This window comes from Danio rerio, chromosome 13 (assembly GCF_052040795.2).
Source record: "Danio rerio strain M-AB ecotype USA chromosome 13, GRCz13ab, whole genome shotgun sequence".
NCBI lineage: Eukaryota > Metazoa > Chordata > Actinopteri > Cypriniformes > Danionidae > Danio > Danio rerio.
Genome location: NC_141033.1, coordinates 18,685,806 through 18,708,158, shown reverse-complemented (window position 1 = coordinate 18,708,158; position 22,353 = coordinate 18,685,806). Strand labels below are relative to the sequence as shown.

Below are 22,353 nucleotides of genomic sequence, written 5' to 3'. Positions count from 1 at the left end.
CCTGTAAATGGTATTAATTATTTCTATATATCATTTACCATTTACTATTTTATATTGTTCTGGGATGTGTAAATAACCTGAAATATACCGTTTGCTAATATAAACGTACAATTTTTCCCGCATGGCAAATAGCTGTCCATGATGTGTAAATTTTAGGTCCTAAGATGAAGATAATAAATACCAACAACCAGCTATAAGAGACATATTTTTTGACTCTAACTTAGTTTTTTTTGCAGTCCAGCATATAAACATATTAAATTATTAAAAACAGCTTACATCACACAGTTTTTAGTTAAACATATATTATTACGTTTTTTCTTTTAATGTAAGTGCTTATATTTATTTAGCGAGCCTTTCTTGTTGTGCAGATACGGGCGGTCAAGTGAGAAGGGGTGTGTGGTTGATTTGATGTACATGCATTTGGTTGGAAGCTTGATTTTGCGGCTCTGCCTCTGACTCCATCAGGCAATCCTTCTGCGCACGCCCAGGCTCCAATTTCAGTTGTTTTTAGCGAGAGTTTGTGCCTGTCGTGAGATGTTTTGCATCCAAAGCATTCAATGGAAAAAAGGCACTGTTGCCAATGTGTCGTCCACATTTTTTACAGTCATTGGGCGAGATATGAACTGACCTTCATAAATCAATACAAACATTTTGGTTGATGGACTAATGTGGTTGATCATCTGTATACTGTTTAGATGTACTTGTTATTGTTTGGTCTCTATGTTAAACCACTTTTTTTGCTGATTAAGACATTGTAGTCATTTATGATACCAGCTGGTTGTGTAGATTCCAAATAGTCACATTAACTAAACAATACCAATAGCTACCACTCTTCCAGACACACGTAATGATCTTTTTTTGTTGTTTTTTTTATTTTATTTCAATATTGCATTTAATTTATGGATGCGCACAATTATTAGATGCTGAAAACAAAAATTGTGTTTTCTGTTTTTGTCCAAAATAGAAAACAGCTGAAGATATCATTCATTCATTCATTCATTCATTTTCTTTTCGGCTTAGTCTTTTTATGATAGAGGATGCCCTTCCAGCTGCAAGATATCACTTGGAAACACCCATACACTCTCATTCACACACATACACTACAGACAAATTAGCTTAACCATTTACCCATACCACATGTCTTTGGACTTGTCGGGGAAACCGGGGCACCCGGAAGAAACCGTTACAAGCACAGGAGAAAATGCAAATGCCACAAAGAAATACCAGCTGACCGAGCCGAGGCTCAAACCAGCGATCTTCTTGCAGTGAGGTGATTTTGCTACCCACTGTGCCATTGTAATGCCCAGCTCAAGATATGAGCCGAAAAAAGATTACACTGTGCCGCACTACCCAGCAGTGTTCAGCATGCTGTTTCACTCTACATCCAGTTGTAACCACTACACGTTCTGAAGTGGCTTTCACACCGGATTTGAAAAGTTTTGCCCTATGAAACCCATTTATTTCATTGCGCTGTGCAATGGTCATTTTGTTGCTGTGTCGACCAAAGATCATTGAAGTCAAAGTTTAAAATAGCTCAGTATTTCAGTCTGTGGATATTCCATTCATGACCATGTATATTTATCAATGCATAAATCACCCGAAAAGCAATGTCTGTTCAAATAACAAGCCTACAGAGCACTTCTCTGAAGTACACTTGTTTCTGAAAAAAGATGTTGATTCTACATGTTGAGAAATACAGTAAACTAGGTTCAACTGCGTTGTGTTTTACTGAACCAGTCATACAGCAAAGACAACGTTTTAAAAAGTTTTTGAAGAATAATAAAGTTACACAATGTTCATTGTAGGTTATTGATCTGATATAAATGTTTGTCATTTTCGTTCAATACATAGACTCTTTCAATAATGTGGTATGAGTGACCTATTTATTACTAAATAGGTTTATTACTATTTATTCTGAATCACAGGTTATCAAATGAAACAAAACAGAATAAACTAGTATATATATATATATATATATATATATATATATATATATATATATATATATATATATATATAGTAAAGTATTGTAATTGTATGCAGTAGAATGGCTGAAATTAGGACAGGCTTCCATAGGTAAAAGCCTAGTCCCGTCACATTTGCTATATGTTTCTTGTAGCCCTGCAGTGGCCGGCAGGATTAGTGGCGTCTGTGACAGCAAGCTGTCTCAAACAGGGACCTACTCTACCTTTTCTCAATATTTTTACAATTGATGTCACCTGCGCCAGACCCCCAGAGCCAAGGTGCCATGGGTAATTACAGCAGACAGAAGCTCTGCGGAGGGAAGAGGGGAGACCAGCTATTCGCATGGCATGAGAGGTCCTGGCTTTGGGTTATAAGACCCTTGTCTGCTGTTTTGGGGGAAAATTGGGAAGTGGACAAACAGCAAGTAGACAGGAGAGGCTCAGAGGAGAGAAACGGACAGGGGAACGCAGAAGCAGAGAAGGGAGGTTATATGGCAGTGACACAGAGAACCATGAGAGTCTGGAGACGAAGGGGGGCTGGAAAGCGTGTGGCCGCAGGAAGTAGCACTACTGTCAGTTTCCACCAGCTTTAAACCGGCCTGTCGCCTCAACCTAACCCAAAGTTTTTCAAGAGACAAATGTTGTCTTAAAGGAACAGTTCACCCAAAAAATGATATCCTCACCCTCATGTCGTTCTAACCCTATTTCATTTCTCCAAAGCAAAAATTCAGTTCACGTGAAGGTAATGACAGTTTTGTCAAGAGCAAAATATTATTACTTAATTTAGTAATTATTATAATTAGGGGCCAAGCACTGAAGGTGCATAGGCATCTATTGTATCCATTCCGGTTTTTATTATTATTCTTCTGGCTTCTTCTTCTTCCTCTTCTTCTTCCGCTCTGGGAGTCTATGGCAGCCCTTTTCACTTATGTTTATCTTTATCACTTTTGAACCGAATGGGTCAATCAAAATTCTTTTTTCCTCTGATTCCTTGGCTCAAGCCATTAAATAATTTTCGCTATTTAGAATTTTTGTAAAACGTGTTTGAACGAACTAGTTTTAGGCTGTCTGATTTTCACCAAAATTGAATCACAAGATGTACAGACCGTGCTAACCAAAAGTTATTGAATTCAAGTTAATTAGACGAACCGTTTTCTATGAACTTGCAAACAACTTTAACGTAGAGCTTGCGAAAACTGACATAAGTTGTTACTTTCGTAACGCATTCACGTATTTACACCAAACTTAGTGTTTGTTATCACAACCATGGTCTGAAGTTGACTGCAGCGTTTCAGCGCAGTGCCCCTAAGTGGTCCGGAGTTACAATAAATAGAATTTTTTTTGCTTATAACTTCTAAACCCTTTTATAAAATTCATAAATTTTCTCTTTACATATGAATAGGGAGCGTTGTTTCCTGTCACCGTTCAATAAAATAGACTGAACAGTTTTCTATCAGTCGTCATAGATGATCAGTCATTATTTTCTGTCAGAGTAAATATAGCAGATACTCGTTTGCTGGCCTTCCTGAATGATTTACATTGGACAGGTTTAATTTATATAATGAATTCATTTATAATGAAGGAAAAAATAGCAAGTTAACTAGAGGCAATAATACATCTTTATATGTAATAAAAATATTTTTACATGTAATAAATGTATAACACTATATTAATATTTAACTCAAGCGATTGAAAGGTATTTATTTGTTTAACTTTCTAATAACTTTTTTATTAATGATTCCCACATTAAATACTACAGTAATTTATAGTATGCAATATATTGTTTTTAAACCATAAAGTACTGGTAAATTGTTGTAATTATAGTTGCAACACATTTTGCATTACAAACAAATTAATTGTTAGTAATAAATTAAAATAAGAATAATAATGTGTGCTGGCTTGTGTGTGCCTAAAACGTGTGTGGTTCTGCAGGTCTGAAGCTGGATATACCTCCTTCCTGTCTGCCATCTAGCCTAAGTCAAAAACCTACTTTTTTAACTTCTCCCACTTCGTTTGGCTAATTTGTAAAAATTTATGGAATTTGTATCTATAGGTGTAATAGTTTTTGTTTACAGCATGGGCAAATGTGATGGCATGATGCCAAATTACATCTGAGGCTGTATCTCTGCAATAGTTAAATATAATGACACCAGTTTTTGGGTCTATCATTGTCACCTCACACTGACCCCACCATAAAAATTTGGTGACAGCGCCACCTATGGCATCAAGAGTTATAAGAAACTTACAAACTTGGTAATATTGTCTGACTGCATATGCTTAGGGTCTCTATTGGTCTCAAATTATTTATTGGGTCATGCCGACAACACAGATAAGAAAATTCCTGTCCGCCATTTTGATTTTGTTCAAACCATTTTGATTTTAACTTCTCCTAGACTGTTGGGTAAACCTTTACCAAATTTGATTCGGATCATCTTCGTACCCTGTAAACCAAAAGTTATGATATTCATGTAGACAAATCTGTTGTCATTTAGAATATGCGCAAACTTTATGTAATGCTGCCAGATGACATTATAGGCTGAATCACTGCAATGGTTTGAAGTATTGAAACTTAGTGTGTGTGATCTAGACCTGATGTTGACCAAATTACGTCAGTTCAAGCTATCTTCTGGATAAAATTTACAAACAATTAAATTCTATCAATAGAAATCAACAAAATACAATACAAAATTTATCAAATGACTTTTGAATAGTTTTTTCTATCGTCATGATACTGGTCTTGCAGACTCTTTGTATTATTGTTATGTAAACACTGATATCATTGATTCCCTAATATTGACATGGCTTTCTTTCCATTATCTTGAATTAGTCTAAAAATATGTTGTTTTGAACTCTCCATATATCATTATCCTGATTTTCACCACATTTGGCTCAAAACATGCTATCAAACACTTATAGACTTTTCCAGTTGCTCTGTAGCTTGTTGCCGTGCTTGATTATGTTGTGGCTACTGGGCTGCTTGTTTTGTACTGTGTTTACTAGACAAGTAGAATTATATACAACTGCAGAATTTCTTGAAATGAAGCCAAAATGTAGTTATGACAAGGAGTTATGATATAATATAATTATTATTATTTAATTTTTTCTTATGCAAAAATAATTTTTATTTTTCGATCAACTGTTGCTTTAAATAAAGAGATTTGCTTCTAATTCAAACTTGGAAAAATAAAGTTTGTCTTCACATTATTGCAAATAAATACAAAAATAAAGTGGAGCCACCACACTCACCGCTGTCACATTCTACAAAGCCATATTAATACCATTCATTACAACAGGTCACACAGTTGCCCTGGAATTTCATCCATAATTGAAATGGAAAATATACAAATCCTCATATATGTCTCTGGACATTTAAAGTCAGCGACCACCACTTTTGAATTCCCATCATTCATCTTTACTGTGACGAGCAAAGCAGAGGCCATCGAGGGTGAAACCGTACTCCTCCATCAGCCATGCGCCTCTAAACGCTCCTATTCTGGGCCCTGCTCCAGCTGAGTTGACTGTATTTTAAATGGCACACAACTAAACCCTTGAGGCAGGCAGCCTTCAAAGAGAAAATCTTAACTGAAGACCCCCAAGGGACCACGCACATTTTTTATTTTTACTATTTTCCACCTACAGTCTGCTGTCATTACACAATAGATTACATGTAGCCACGAAGCGGGACTGCATATGAAGAATAAATGACTTTACAGTCGCGGCACAACAAATAAACAAACATCTGGAACCGTTCAGAGGGCGCCATTAAAACAGTACATTTCTTTCCCAAAATGTGAAAATGATGACAAATGTGCTGTCACGGTGGCTGGGAGAGGCCAGATGATGGAGCAGTGGGTGCTAAGCACTGACTTTTAGAGCCCAGCAGGACAGAGAGAGAATTACACCTGCTGTTTGTCTGTCTACCCTCCATTAACTTACATCTGGATGGCGCACATCACTCAATTACCAGAGTCTGGATCTGCACCCGCATTGTTTAGCTAAAATGCCATGTTTAACATACAGCCCTAGACAGAGATATTTATGCCAGCGATCCCATGTAATTGAGATAAATTTGATTGGTGTTGGTGATGTGCTGTTGCTTGTCTCGTTTTACAGTCCAATGGATATGCAATAGCCCCAAGCTTTGCCTTTGGCTGGGTTGCCTCTTAATTATGGCCTGTCGAGCAGTTGTTCCTCTCCGCCGTTTTATAAGCACGAGTTTGCATGCATAGAAATCGAACCCTGCAGGACAAACTTTATGGTAAGCTCGCTCAGCCGTCGTTCTTTCTTCCAGACAGCGCGTGTCAATCTTTGAGTGCATTTTTAGCTTTTGATAACGGAAAAGTGCTTGTACGTCCTTGATGAAATTCGAAAGGCTCGCTCCTGATGGCTTAAGCAGTTTTTCCCTTGGCGAGTGTTATCGGCAAAAAAACTGTTCCAAACTTTGGCTCTGTCTAGCATTATGCTGACATTATGATAGGGAGTTTGGAATTCTGTGTTATTGGCCGTCTTGTTGGTATTTTTAAAAGACTACTTGTGGTTGTTTTAGAAGAATACTTATGAAGATTGTTTTTATTCCTTTTTTTGTTTTTGGTTTTGGTCAGCACTCCTGGAAACAATCTGCTTTATAAATGATCTGCTGTATTTAATTCACTATTAGAGGTTATATTGATATCAATATTATGTATATATTATAATATATATAATATTATAATAATACTGGATCTTTCCTTGTACATGCTCATCTCCCCTATTAATGCTTTTTAAGCATCACCTACTATTACATTGTTAATCTTTAAGGACCGGCAATAATTTAATACTACTGTTGAAATTCTTTGCAGTCTTAAAATAAATATGCATTTCTTTTGTACATTTTATTATGTGCTACCTATGTGAAGTTTGAAATAAATCAATTTAGCCTTTAGACATATATTTATTAGGCAAGATGTAGAATTTAGCAGTTATTGGTCATAACATTAACAAAAAAACTTGAAAAATAACATAAAAATCACTTTATCAGCATTAGCTTAGGTCTTTAGGTGAAATATTCAATATCCTTGTCCACAAAATATTTTTAAATGCTTAGAAATTGAAATAAAAGTGTCTACTTAAAATAAACTTTGCAAAAATATAGTGTCAAAATATGAGTGAAATAAACGTCCCTTGTCCAAGTTAACAATTAAGCATGGGACCATTTTCTAGGTACACAATGTGTTTGAAAAGTTAATGTTTTAAAACCACCATACTTTTCTGCTATACCATACCTAAGGTATGAGTAAGATTTTATATTTACGTGTTTTATAAAACGAACAGTTTTTTTTTTCACGAACAAAAGTATCTCCAGCAGAAAAGATCTCCAAAGATGCCTATTTAAATACATTTATTTAAATCTGTGTTTTTGAAGCTAATGAAGACAGAAGTCAATGATTCATTTTTAATAATTTAGGTTGACATGTTTACTGCTTAAATATTTTAAATGTTTCTCAAAATAAAATCTATTATTTTCAAAGGAGAAAAAAAGTTTTTGTTTTTTACTTAGACATTTAAAAAGAATATTATATTTTAGAGCATTAATCATAATACCGTAAAACCGTGATATTTTTATCTAAGGTTATCATACCGTCAGAATCTAATACTGTCCCATGCCTAACAATTTTTTGATTTTGATCTAAAAGTTTTAGAATATGTTAAATCCAACAACATACTTTTTTCTTACCTATGCTTATTAAAATATTTAAAAGAATATGTGATTATTTGATTAAAAACTTTTTGAAGACAAATATCCCTCAAAATTATCATTTACTCTTGTTGTAAATATGCCTGACAAGGTGATTGTTTTTTTTTTTTTTTTTTGTATATAACCTTTCACACTTAATGATGACTTCTGTAAATGTTTGTTAAAAAAATATGGTCATTTTATTTTGTTTAGAAAGTAGTGTAAATAATACCCCCTATAACATGCAAGACAAAACATGTTATATGAAATTTTGAAAGTGTTGTTTTAAAATGGTTAATATATTATGCTTTTTTTAACTAGGGCTGCACAATTTATCGTTTCGGCATGGATATTGCAATGTGTGTGTCTGCAATTGTCCCATCGCAGGATATGCAATGTTGATCAGAACAGCAATTGCAAATGCATAAGATTTTTGGAGTTATTGCAACGTATAATCATAACACACTGAAACTGTATCATTTGCATGTGTTTTCAAAGGCATTTCAAAAGCGTTTAAAGCATCATCACACAATAAGTAAAGTTTTTTTACATCACACCAAAAGAAAAAGTTTGACTTTTTACTTTGCTCTGTTGCAATTATTCTTGCTAGTAATTTGTTTATTATTTTAATACTTGATTCATACCCTTATTGCAATATATATCGCAGAAAACGAAACTATTGCAATATCAGATTTTTTCAATATCATGGAGCCTTACTTTAAACCTTAGATGGCGTTGGCTTTACTAAGCTTTTTACACAGCATTGTCATCGCTTTGGTATCCTGTAATATCCTGATATTATATTTCGACAAACCTGTGACTAGTTGTTTTACTTTCTAGAAATAATAAATATGTTCACCAGGGATTTGTCTGTGCTTTAATAAGGCAGAAAAAAATGCTTTATTTCTGAAGAGAATGCTTTGCTTTTATTTTCTTGCATAAACCTCAGGCAAATGCCAGTCATATGTTTTCAATTGATCCGGATGAGGGAGAACTGTCTTACAGACATTTTTTGCTGCGTGACAATGTTACGATCCAAAGGTTTTTCCAGCTCTGATGAGGTGTTTAGGATCTCAGTATAATGAGTTTGGGGTGTTTTGCGGCCATTTAAAGCCCCTTTATAAAGCACACCTATAATTTCAGCTACAGCTAAGTAATGAGCTCCTATAAAACATGAATGGCCGTCACGCGAGTTTATATTGACTTTCAGATTTACACCTCCGCTCCCTTCAGATCAGGTGCCAGAACATAATGGATGGAAAGTTGTGTGTTTAAAAAAAAGAAAGAATGAAGGGAAAAAAATAGAGGTCAGTATGATATTGATTCATATTAGTCATTTGATGTGACTCCCATACATCTGCTTTAGATATCCTTGCTCTTCCACAGACCTGATTAATTACTCGTAATGGCTTTCAATCCATCTGTGGGAGACCACTTGCCTTAAGTTGACTCCTACAGGGCTGTAGGTTTGTATAGGGGCTGCCAGGGGCTGATTTCGGGCCTCTCTTTGTGAGGACTGCTTTTGTTTCTTTTGTCGGAGAGAGATGATATGATATGATTTCTCTCAAGAGGTTGTGGTGGGCCTCCCAGGACTGCTTTGGCACAGGAGCATGAATATCCATTAGTCTGGAGATGGAGATTAATGGTGGAAGACAGAGGAAGAGCCAGACCGCTCCAGCCATTCTTCACCGTCTATCAGAGCAAGAGAGAAAAGAACACAGAGATGGGATCGGATTCTTCCATGAGGCAGTCCATGAGTCCTGTTTATCACGAGTCTGGAGCGCGCCCCTCTCTTTCTTTTTTCTCGGAGCAGGGTAGATTAAAACACCAGGACAGACTTAACTTCCCTGACAGTTTCAACTGCTGAACTCGGGCTTGGCATCCCGAACTGTTCTGAGATGACTTCTCTGTCTTCAGTGTCATTATCTCCATACGAGGTGGCACTGCATTCACTGAATAATTCTGTTTGTGTTGGATTTGAGGACGTGTCATCAACACCATTGTTTTTTTTTTTCTTTTGTCTGTCTGTTTTTTTCCTCCTATATTTTGCTGTTTGATGTAGTGGATTGAAGGCACAGCTGAAATATGGAGAAAGGGTTTTGGCGTGACGTTGTCGAAGTGCAGTTGTTTATTTTAATATCATTTAACATATTTGTTTGTACTTCAGTGCAATCATTTGGATATGAAAGCAAGAAATCATTTCTTTTTAATGATTTAGGTTAATAAGGCATGTTCATATCAAATGGTAGCTGTGCACCTCGGGATGCTCAAAGAAAAGAAAATCATGCTGTTGGTTTATGAATTAAAATAGTCTTTTATAAACTTTATCCAAGACATGTAGCAATATATAATTTGATTGGCTGGTTTTACACATCATTTGGAAATGAAGATGCTTTAAACACATACACAGTGCTTTGAGGAGTGACAAATGCCTTTAAATAGTGCCACAAGTTATTATGTTGTTTGTGTTTGGAAAGTATCTTTGTGGGGATGTTGTGTTAATTGGTAATACCAGGAACTAGGTTGGTATCTGCAAATTTTGACAAAAGTACATTTTGCTCAAATATTCACAAACCCAAGTTGTTTTTTTTTTTTCAAATTAATTTAAATTACACTTTAATCCAAAGGTTGGTTTTGTCCACATCTTACCCAATGTCAGGTTACAACTAAGGATGCAACGATTATAAATTTTGGTTGTACGATTATAGTCTCAGGAATAATCATGGTTTCGTGGTTATCACGATTATTTATCATTCATTAATTAAAAAATTACTTGTTTAGAAAATCACATTGAAACACCTTATATTTTAGAGTGGTATTTATTCCTGCTCAGTGACCAAATAATACAGCACAAAATAATTAAAAAATAAATAATAAAAATAAACAATTGTCCATTTCTCTTTAGAATTGTTGGCATTTAAACATTAGTAATATTTTTACATATTATGTATAATATAATCATAAAAAAGTAGTATTTGTCTAATGTAAATCTAAGCATATAAGTATTACCCTTTTAAAGAGAACAAATGTAGTCAAAAGCTGCTGAACCTCTGTTTGAGAGGCACCTTTGAACTATACTATGAACTTGTTTGACATTTTTATTTAGTATTTTTTTTTTTCTTTGGAGTAGACGTGTATATTCCATACAAAGTCTCGTGACGTGACGCATGGATTGCTTGTGGCATTCTGTTCCAGGAAAGTGTGAGCGCCCCACCCACTATGCACGCAAGAAAAGAAATAATGAACTTTTGTGCTTAAAAGAAGGGCCCTTAGGGCGTACTCACACTATGCTATCCGAACCGTGCTCAGGCCCATTTTCCGGATTGTTTAAGAAGTCTGAGTGCTCTGAATCAGGCTCAGGCATGGTACACTTGATCGGCCCTGGTCCGGTTGGAAGAGGTGTGCCAGAGCGTGGTTCACTTGAGCCCGAACTGAAGACAAGGAGTGAATTTTAAGGGACTGTTTCTTATGTGTTCAATAATCACACTGTAAATTCTAACATGTTCAGTTTACTTAAAAAAAGTTTGGAAACCGATTGCCTTATTTTTGCAATATAAACTTACAAGGAAATCTTAAGTTAAGTTTAATTATTGCCTTGAAGTAAGAAAACTAAAACTTATAAAGTAAACTAACTGTTAAAAATTAAGTAAGTTTAATAGAAAATTCTAGTTAACATACTTGTCATTATTTAGTAATCTTACTTAGGGTTTTATAGTAAGATTACTTTAATAACTCTATTTAACTAATACTGTTCTACCATGTTCAGTTAACATCTTGAATGCTAGTAGTCTCAACATTGTTTTAATCCACCATTTTAAGTAATGTCAACTAAAGAAACTACGTGCAATCGGTTTCCTCATTTTCTTCAATTAAACTGAACATAAAATATGTAGTTCAACCTACAAGTAATGACATTATACAGGTCTTAAATGTAAACATTTTATTTGACAAAATTAGCAGAATTTCACAATACACTTGTGATATTTTAGAATCACAATACACTTGTACACAATACAGTTTTGTAAAAACCTGTTGTAAAGTGCTGTAATATACTGTAAACAGCAATACAGACAAAAAATATAATAAACATGTTCAACCCTAAAACACAAGTTTTCGAAAAGGTTTGAAAATCTATCAAAAAAACTTTAAATACTTGACACTTGGAAAAAAAGATACTTGAATTAGTGTAATTAAACATGCCATTGCACCAGCACCTTAAACATGGCAGCATATAGACACTCACAGAGGAACAGATATTAAGCTTTAAAGCTAATTTGTTAGACTGTGTAGTTTAGATTTTCCTACAGAAAATATCACATTAGTGTGGTCAAAAGTATTGAGTTTGGTATCAATCAATACTGAAATATTAAAAATATCCATTTTCCACCAGCATTTGAGTGCTACTGAGCTCGTTCTTAAACACCATTGATTGGCCACTGTGTTCACATGCTCAACAGAAATGACTGTGATTGGCTGTGACTGTCATAGGTTTACCATTTTTCACTGAGTCCAAACAAAGTTACACAGACACTGAAGTGTTTCAAAGCCATGTCGATAGCTGATTTGTTTAGAAGCTAAAATATAAGCTATCTGGTGATGAATCGACTGATCGACAGTGCTTTGAAGTTATCCAGTGTCTTTGTATCTTTGCACCTGGTGAACAGTGGTGAAGTGTGGTAAAAATAATGACCTTCAAAGCCAATCAGTCATATCTATTGAGCATGTGAACACAATGGCCAATCAGTTCTTGCAATGTTAGTGGGAAATGGATGGACTTTTTTTTTTTTTATTTCAGTACCGATTGGTACCAAACTCAATACTTTTGACAACCCTATAAATCACAATACACTTTTTTGGTAAAAAAAAAAAAAGTGTTTTAAACACCAAAATGCTGCAGTCCTAAATGTAACACTGCAAACAGCAACATGTTAAAAAGCAACACTTTGTAATTAAACATGCCATTATACCTGAACCTTTAAACATAAAGCACAGCAGTGTATAGGCACTCGCCGAATAAAACACATTACGCTTCCCTCCCAGCAAAAGCAACACACGTTGAACAAATTCAAATGCATTGCTCAAAGTCTTTGGGTAGTCCGAATTCAGTGTGTAAATCAAAGCAAAAAAAGAGACATACTGCATGTGGCAAAGTCCATAACCACTTTTCCTTCCAGTATAAAGGCCCACATTGCATCCATAATGAGGTTCTTTAGACATCTTCACACACGACAGTCAGCAGGCCAACATCTTCTGCACTGAAGTCCGACTCTACAATTACATCCTATGAATAGAGAAAGAAAAATAAGTAAAGTTTGATATTCTAAATGGCACTAATAAAGCCTGTAGTGGCCAGGAGACCAAAAGCAGAGGTGAAAAAAATACAATTCCTTGTGCTTAATTTAGTAACACTTTAGTAGGAACCAATTACCCTATTAACTAGTTGCTTATTAGCATGACTATTTGTGTTTATAGTACATTTTACATTCAAATGCTTCTTATAAGAAGGACTTGCTATGGTGCTCCTGCTTCAATGTAGACCAACACGATGGATTTGCCTGTACTGCTTCTACTAGGCTTGTCATGATAGTGGAATTTATTACCAATCCATATAGTAATTTTAAAAACATCCATTTCCTGCTAACATTTGAGCATTGTTGAGTGTCATTTCTGTTAAGCATGTGAACAGAATGGCAAAACAGTGCTGTTTAAAAATGTGCTCAAAAGTGCTTAAAATGTTAGCATGAAATTTGCTGCTTAAAATTGCAGCAGATATTGGTACTAAATTCCAGTAACTTGAACATGATACTATTCTAAAGGAACAATAATTTTTTTAATTAAAGAAACACTGTAATGTAATAAAACAAACTGCAGTAAAAGTACTTTTAAAACATTTTCAAGAAATTAAATGCAAATGTGTGAGAGACCAATTGGTGCTACATAATCAGTATAAATATTTTGTAGGGAAAACTTAATAAATTGGGAACCGATTCATGAATGCATTTGGTTTTGCTAGATTAAAGCAGTGAGTCAAGTTTGCATTATTTAGCACACTTTTTAAAAATGTATTAATAACTATTTTTTAATAAGAAAATTGATGCTTTAGTATGGCTTTTAGAACAAGGGTGCAGCCATCTACAATCCCACAGCAGGTGACTTCACAGGGTTGGTTATAATACGGAGCACCTTTGACTTTGTGGCTTTTAACACAATCTTTTTACATCTTAATCCAGCAGGTTCTTTCAACTGAAATTATATTTCTCTCAACATATTACATAGGTATTACACTTATTAAGATTTTTTTTTCAAGCTAATCTTCCTCCTTTTCAAAACAAGTGTGTTTAAAAATTAAAGAAATGCATTCATTACTTCACTGGCCTATGAAGCTAACTGACCCTGTGACGGCACAAGCTGCTGTATTTGCAACATAGCAATGCTCTTGCTCCAAAGACCATAATATAACATCCCTCTTACTTTCAAATACTTACATTAAATGCATTTGTTTTATTTTTATAAAATTGAAAATTTTTATTAATAAGTGAAGTAAACTGGAATGACTGCTTCATTTCCAGTCTAAGAAAGCAGAAACAATAATACTACTTACAAAACACATCCTGAAAATTTCTTTAGACTCATCCCTCTAAAGGACTGAAAGACCCCGGAGAACTGCTGCCAGATGACCTTGAAAAAGTAAAGACAGGTAGACATGCATTATAGCCCAATGAAAACATCAAATGCAATTTATTGCAATCAAATGCAAATTATGATTCAAAGATGATGTCACAAAAATACCTTTGAATTAACATGTTGAAAATTTCTTCTAGTTTTCTTCTGCAATTTTCTCCTGTTTTTTTTTTTTTATTTCAATCAAACGAGCAGTGTGTGTCCAATGCAGCGTAGAACTTGGATCTCACATTTCTTCCTGATATTCGATTGAATTCTGCAAAGATCCAATCAAAACATTATTAGTCATTAATAACATTCAAAAACACAAATTCACAAAATCACACAAAGTTTTGAAAAGAAAACAAACCTTCTGCAGCACTTGCATCAGCTGGTGTTTCCTCTATGACTTCCTTCTGGATGTCACTGTTGTGCACAAAAACGTAAAGTGTTATTGACATGGCTAAGCGAAATTCTAAAACAAAAAACAGAAATCAGAAACACATGCAATGATACAATGCAATGCCATTTAGCAACAGATGTTACACTTTAACATGACATAGTTAAATGTTCTTGAATAATAAAAGCTGCCAAATACTCCCGGCGCCTGTCATCAAAAGCATGAGCTATACTTGTCACCAAACAGTAATAAACACAACCCCCGATTAAATATAATCATAGCATTGTTGCTGGTGTGCCTTACTTTTATGCGCATTAAAAGTGGAATAAATATTTGTCTCAATTGATGTCTTTAAAAGGACACTGAACTTTCTGACTAGGGTTGCACGGTTTACCGGTACTATGGTAGTATCGTGATACTATGGCTCCAAGATACTGGCGGTGCCACTGTAGTTTGTAAACGGTAGTATTGTCATTAACAGTCTGCCTACAATACATAATGCTGCATGTGAAAAAGTCACTAAAATACTTACACGATTCAGCAACAATAGATCATTGTATTTTAATAGTCTATGGAGCCTTCTAAGGTTGTAAAACTGTAGAATTTGCGCCTTTTATAGTAGCCTATTGCATATTTTGTGATGGTTCATTTTGAATCGGAATTCGTTTATTTCTGTTCCTGTCAATATGATATAATAGCTACAACAACCGTGACAATCTATTAAAAAGAATGACTCATAAAGTGAAATTTTGAATTACTTTGGATTCTTATCCGATAATAAGTGTGAAAAAAGAATGATAGATGAAAAACCCAAAATAGCAACAGGAAACAATTTTTGACCACTTCATATAGCCTAGGTTTGTTGGAAAAATGCTTTTTTCTTTATGTATCTTTATTTTAATGTATTTTTTTTTGCTGGAATGAATACATTTTAGGTGAAGAGATGTGCAAATACTTTTTTCAACAATAAGGGAATTATTTAAATTCAAGTAGGCCTATAATAACATATACAATATATTATTTCTGACATTTTTCTTTATTTCATGGATTTAAGTTATGAATTACAGTATTGCAATACTACTTGGTATCACCATACTTCAGCTGGTATAGTATTGTAACATAAATTAATGGTATCACAACACAACAACCCTATTTCTAACTAGTCCTCAGATGATTATTCAAATGGACAAAATATTCGGACTATTCTTGATCATGCAGTTCTTTGCTGAGAATTTTGTTAAATGTACTTTTAATGCATTAAACGATTTAAAATTACCCTGACACTCAGTATGGAGACAAGGTAACGTTAATAGAACAATTCATGAATATGTTCTATGGCTTGTGCGGTATTGTTCAAAAAGTTTTCTTTGATGTGTAAGTGCAAAACTTACATTTCCACTGCATATCAGCTCACAAACTGGTAGTCTGAAATAAAAAATAAATAAAGGGTATAATGATATTACAAACCAAATATGCCACTCACAATACTCTAATGGTGTGCTACATTTTAAACAACCTTGTAATTGTTCAAATTTATTTGCCCTAAATTGTTAAAAATTAGTGAAACCTTCTTTAAAAATGCAAACTAACAGGTTTGGCAAAGCCTGTTTCTTTACAGAAAGTTTGCTTATAACAAAGGCTTGTTGATGCCTTTGTGTGATATTGAGCAAACAAAGGGATGTTTCTGTGCTTGGTTGTACGAGTTATACCACTTCATCATTAACGTTATCCATCACACATATTCAGTCGCGTCTGGTCAGATTTATTTGTCATTACAGCAAAACAAAACACTCAATAACGTAACGGCAACACTGGAATAAACCTTCAAAACGGCATAAAGAAAAGACAAATAGCATATAAAACAAATAAATGAGTTAATTAAATATCTCTCGCATTTTCATAAGTTTAACTTTAAGTTTCATAGGAATTGTTAGCATAAGCACACTTTAGCATCATGTGTAAATATGTATCTGCCTCATACAGTGACACAAATCGTAATCGCATCGAAATCCTAAATTACCTACGACACTCACGGGTCCATTTTGAGCTGAAACTGCTTTATAATGTTCTAAAAGCCTCGGCGGGTTAAAACTGCTGCTGCCCCGGCGATCATGGAGAAAAAAACGACTGGTCTGGTCATGAGCCGCTCGCTGACGCCGGACCGAATCACAGCTGATCTCCTCACCTGCTTCCTGCAGGTGATCTCATAAAAGTAAATCTTAAAAAAAAAACACGCATATTTTCGTCACAACAAGCGCCACTAAAGTTCAGCGATAACTAACGTTACTGTATTTGTAATGCGGATAAATAGGTTTCGTTTTCTTTTTTAAAAATGTAGACCTACAGCTATGTGTTAACTTTACATCTATTTGAACGGATCATTGCGCGCGCTCTTGCTCTCTCAGTGCATCATTTAAAATGGCGCGGCCCGCTCTTTTAGAGCATAACGCCCACTTTACAAATTACTACTAACTTTACAAATTATTAATAGTTATTAAAAAGGACTAAGCAGCTAAAAATAGCTTATCTAGTAAAGTAGACAGTATTGCAAATAACGTGCAGTGGTCAAAACGTTTAGTCACAACATCATGGGCTATTAATTAGTTCACAAAACAGCAAACAATTTCACAAAGTGCAGGAAATAAACAGATTACTGATACTATACAAATAAAATCAAAGTAGTAATTAAAACGAAAAGTTTACCTTGATTTACAGCAGTACATCTTCTCAATATGAAATCCTGTCCTTCAATGGCGGTGCTGGGTGGCGGTTGGTTGTGACTCGGGATGGGGGATGGGAAATCACCACCCAGTACGCATGCGTAACAGCATGGCTTAGCCCTTATAAGCAATTTTACTCAAATTACATTAGTTATGGGAACTTTATACCTTACTATGTCAGCAACACTAATGCATTTCTAGTAAACTCAACAATTAGCTTAAAATTAAGTAAACACACTAGAATTTTGATAGTAAGGAATACTATTCGCATTTACAGTGCATTCTTACTGTTCAATGAACACAAACTGTCGTAGATTATTAAAGATGCAACTAGTACAAGATTTAACTAAAGAAATCTCCACTGTGCTAAGCGACAGCGCTTCTTACTGAACAGCACATCATTGATGACGTAAGCGTGCCCAGGCCTGAATGTAATGTGAGTGCGGGCCATCAGGGGGGACGGGAGGGGGGACAAGTGTGCTTCGGCCTGGTTCAAGGCAACTATATAGTGTGAGTACGCCCTTAGTTAATGGCCTCAACCATAGTTAATTCAGTGTGCGTATTAGCCTCTGTGTACAAGGTTGGAACTTTAAACTAGCGCACAGTTGGCATAACTTTTAATTGCAGCAGTTTTGTTCCATGCAAAAACACAGTGTTAAAAAACCTTTACGATTAATTAACCGTGATATATTAAAGCATGGTTAATAGTGAATTCGGTTAATTGTTGCATCCGTAGTTACAACAACACAGCAATTTTACCGTGACCAAACTGATAGTGGACTCCTGATTCATATATGTTTGGAAGGGAGATTTACTGAGCATTTTTAAAGAAACCCGTTTATTTATTTATTTATTTATTTATTTATTTATTTATTTATTTATTTATTTATTTATTTATTTATTTATTTATTTATTTATTTATTTATTTGTGTTTGTTTGTTTGTTTGTTTGTTTGTTTGTTTGTTTGTTTGTTTGTTTTGAGGTATTTTAGTTGTAGTAAGTTATTTTCTAATATGATCTGTCAACACTGAATCAAGAAAACATGCCTCTTTTTCTGTGACTTCTTACAACATGCAGAAGAAAGTGACAACCCTTGATACATGCCTAATTTATGTTATTAACAAATAGTTTTTCAGTTCTATTCTGCACAATTAGGGCTGCATGATACATCAAAATAAAATTTAAATCCTCATAGCTATTACTGAATTAAAAAAAGATTTAACTCTCTCATTGATTCAGCATGACTAAGACCAAGACTACGACAATATATGATCTATCTGAGATTTTATTACAATTTTACTTAAAATAAAATGTTTAGTAATGAAAAATGTTATTGATTGTGGGATTTTCACATGCTTTCAGATGGTTTACTAACATTTACTGCAAAGGCTAGAAATAACTACTCATACGATTTTTCAGTTGTCTTTTTTTCTTCTAAGCGGGTTTAAACGGCACATTAAAATAGTAAACTATATGTGTAATTTTTAAATATATTCCAGTAAATTGTTAATAAATCTGATAACTAATGTCTGAAATCTGCACATAGCTCCCCAAGTAGGAACCATCAAATAAAGCAACTAAACGAATTCTAAACGAATAACAACAATAGGATGAATGTTAACAAAATAAATGATCGATTACCGTTTTTCAAAGAGGCTCTCAAATTACACATTTCACCAGATGGTCTTGTTTGTTTGTGTTTTATACATTTGTAACCAATTGAAAACTTTAACTTGAATTAAGAGCTAACTCCAACTAACTGGACTAGGGCTGTACAACTAGTTCATGTGCATTTTGTCAGTAAATCCTGTTCTGTCATCAGTAGTAACATTTCATGTGATTCACACAGAGTTGTAGTTCATTTACAAGCCATGCCAATAAATCACAGACAATTTAATAACACAGACAAGATAATGAAATGGAAGATAATCATTATGTTATGAAAGTAAATGCATAGCTTTTCTTTGTTTTAAATGCTGCTACATCTGAAAGCATGTGAACAGTGCTTCATTATGATACATTTTCTTATGAGTAAAACTGTAAGAACTCAGATAAACAATTTGTTGCTGTGGTCTTGTGTTTTTTAGTCGTGCTAAATCAATGAAAGCATTTAAATTGTCTCTTTATTCAGCAACAGCCATAGGGGTTTGAATTTCATTTTGATTTATCATGCAGCTCTAATTGTGTCCTCAGACTCAGTGTACAGCTTGAATTGACGTCATACACTGGCAATGCTATTTCAGTGATGTACAACTAATGTTGGCATGAATATCCTATCGGTCCGCTTACATTTCAGAAAGGACTGCTTGTGTCTGATTCATGAGGTTTATATCCACTCATGAATGAGGTTTGAAACTGATATGAGAATATTATCAATGTGCTTGTTCCTGCTCACATGTTCACAAGTAATATTTGATATGTGCCACAAGAAGAAGATAAATCTGAATCACACATTCACATATTGTAAATGTGGTCTTAGTGGCGCAGTAGGTAGTACTGTTGCCTCACAGCAAGAAGGTTGCTGGTTCGAGCCTCGGCTGGGTCAGTTGGCATTTCTGTGTGGAGTTTGCATGTTCTCCCCGCGTTCACTCGGGTACCCTCCGGGTGCTCTGGTTTCTCCACAAGTCCACAAGTAAAATTGTCCTCAGTGTATGTGTGTGCATGGGAGTGTATGTGTGTTCCCCAGAGCTGGATGGGCATATAGTCTATGGGGAAGTTGCTAGGGTGCAGTATCTGCTAATTAGGGTGTGGCTAGAAAGTTAAAATGTCATCAGTTATTGGCAGTTTTGTAGTCTGAGTTAAATGAGCTCAGCCATAAGTCTGTATGGCGGTCTGATGCAGAGTTATGAGGTCACAAAGTTTAATCCAATGTTAAGTCAATGACAGTTTTTTGCAATGGAAGTTTATGCAACAGTCTCTAGGTTCCTAAAAGTGTTTGCTAGGGTGTGGCTAAAAAGTTAAAAGGTCATCAGTGATTGGCAGTTTTATAGTCTGAGTGAAATGGACTAGAAGTCTGTGTGACAGTATGATGCAGAGTTATGAGGTCACAAGGTTTGGTCCAATGTTAAGTCTAAAGGATTATTTTGACAGTCCAGGGACAGTTTTTTTTGGAAAACCGAATGTTGGATCATTGAGAAAAGATATAGCAACCCGAGTCAGAATAGTTTGGAGGTCTGGACTGAGTTTGGTGGTCATAGCTTGAAAGCTCTAGGAAGTTAGTCTCAGAAGATTAAATAGTGCCTTAGTGTCCCACTTGTGACAATATATATGAAGTTTAAGAAGAACGTTTTGTAATAGTAGTGGTATACTGATCAGTTTAGCTTTTTTTATTGTTAATATTTACATAATTTCAAGTTATAGTTTAATACTTTAGGCCCTCTGATTTCTGTGTCTAAAATACATGATATGTGTGACCCAATCCTTTAACATTAGCTCACCAGCAGCAGTTTATTCACCGCTAAAGCCACCATGTCATCACTTTAGAGTCTTTAATCAGTACTGCTTTGCTTCATGAAATTACAGCAGCTGTGATTAAGCGGCCCCTCCTGGATGATCTATTAATACAGAGACACAAAAGAAACACCAGCAAGTGTTAATTGATACCTCATGACGGAGGATGTGTCAGCATGATGGACACGGACATGAGTTGAAGCCAGCCTGCCCAGCCCACTCGCAATAACATACTTGCGGGATTTCAGCCTTTGGTCTGCTTCCCAGTCATGCTGGACCATCTCAAGAGACTGACAGCAAATATATCATACAAATGGATACCCCATGCCTGCGTTCTAATCAGCTTTAAAAGTGATTGCTAATGCAGTCGAAGCATTATTCATATTTGTACGTGATTTGTGACTTGCGTTTAGGACATCTGAGATGCAGGATAGTATTTCCTGTGTGCTTTTAGTCCTGCCAAGAGTTTAGAGCAGGTTAGCGTGGCTTTCACAGTCTCGAACCCCAGGACTTTATCATTGTAATTTATGAGGGAAGAGGCAAGCCATATGGTTTGGATATTTTTTATGATAGGATCGATGCGGGGTCCTCGAATTTCCCTTCTCTTGCTTAGGATGATATGGATTGCTGTGTTCATGTCAGGGGGTTCCTCAACCTCAGATGCTGAGACACCGAGTCCTGGCAGATGTTGAGCAACTTGTCTTTCTGATGGCGAAACTGATCTGTGCACAATGAGCTCTGATTGCATTATAATGATCATGTGACGGGCCAATGGAAAAGTTTATGAAGACAAATGCTGCTCGCAGGAAGAGAAAAACACAGCGAAGAGTTATAATTCAGAACCGCGGTAGATACATGCTGGAACTATTTATTATTCATTATTATTCATAGCGAGGTCTTTTTTTTTGGCAGGGTTTGCTTTTGTTAGTGCGATTCAATATACAATCAATTTACAAATGATAGCAATTAATTCTGTGACAGCTTCCATTTATTCTATTTTAATTATGTATCATGTGTTTTTTTTTGGGCTTATAAATCATCAGTGATAGATGAAAACGTGTTATGAAAGATGTCTGTCTAAGCCTCGACACAAATGATGATAAACATTTTCCCAAATGCAATTCATACTTGGTGTACTTGAAAATCCTTCTGCTGTGACAATCATGAGCATGCCGTAAATAATTGTGATTTTTTTTTTTGGCTATTAACTCAGACCTGTTCGGGTATGATAACTGTATTTATGTCATAATGACAATAGCTGGCTTTTTATTTACCTCACTCCAAGAAAAGATCAGTTTGTCGATTGTGAGATATAATTTTCATTGAATAACCATTCCTTTATGATAATTATTATTTATGATAATTATTACACACATTAATGTATTAACAGAATAGTATGCATCACAAATGCTATCAACATTCAGGAGAGTAATGACTGCAGATAAT

General features: G+C 35.0%; 1 protein-coding gene and 1 long non-coding RNA gene across 10 annotated transcripts in view; one reads left to right on the top strand and one right to left on the bottom strand.

The window, feature by feature from the left end:
* lrmda (leucine rich melanocyte differentiation associated) overlaps positions 1-22,353 on the top strand; it is a 597,710-nt gene that overhangs the window by 481,464 nt on the left and 93,893 nt on the right.
* Positions 11,603-17,489, bottom strand: LOC141375027 (uncharacterized). 5 transcript variants are annotated; one of them, XR_015505838.1, is made up of 7 exons: positions 17,441-17,489; positions 16,758-16,955; positions 16,129-16,162; positions 14,708-14,763; positions 14,467-14,614; positions 14,279-14,355; positions 11,603-12,958 (listed from the first exon to the last, which is right to left on the bottom strand). It is a non-coding gene; the product is annotated as an uncharacterized LOC141375027 (long non-coding RNA). The 5 variants fall into 5 exon arrangements; XR_015505837.1 differs by having other exon boundaries at positions 16,771-16,955; XR_015505835.2 differs by having other exon boundaries at positions 16,771-17,489.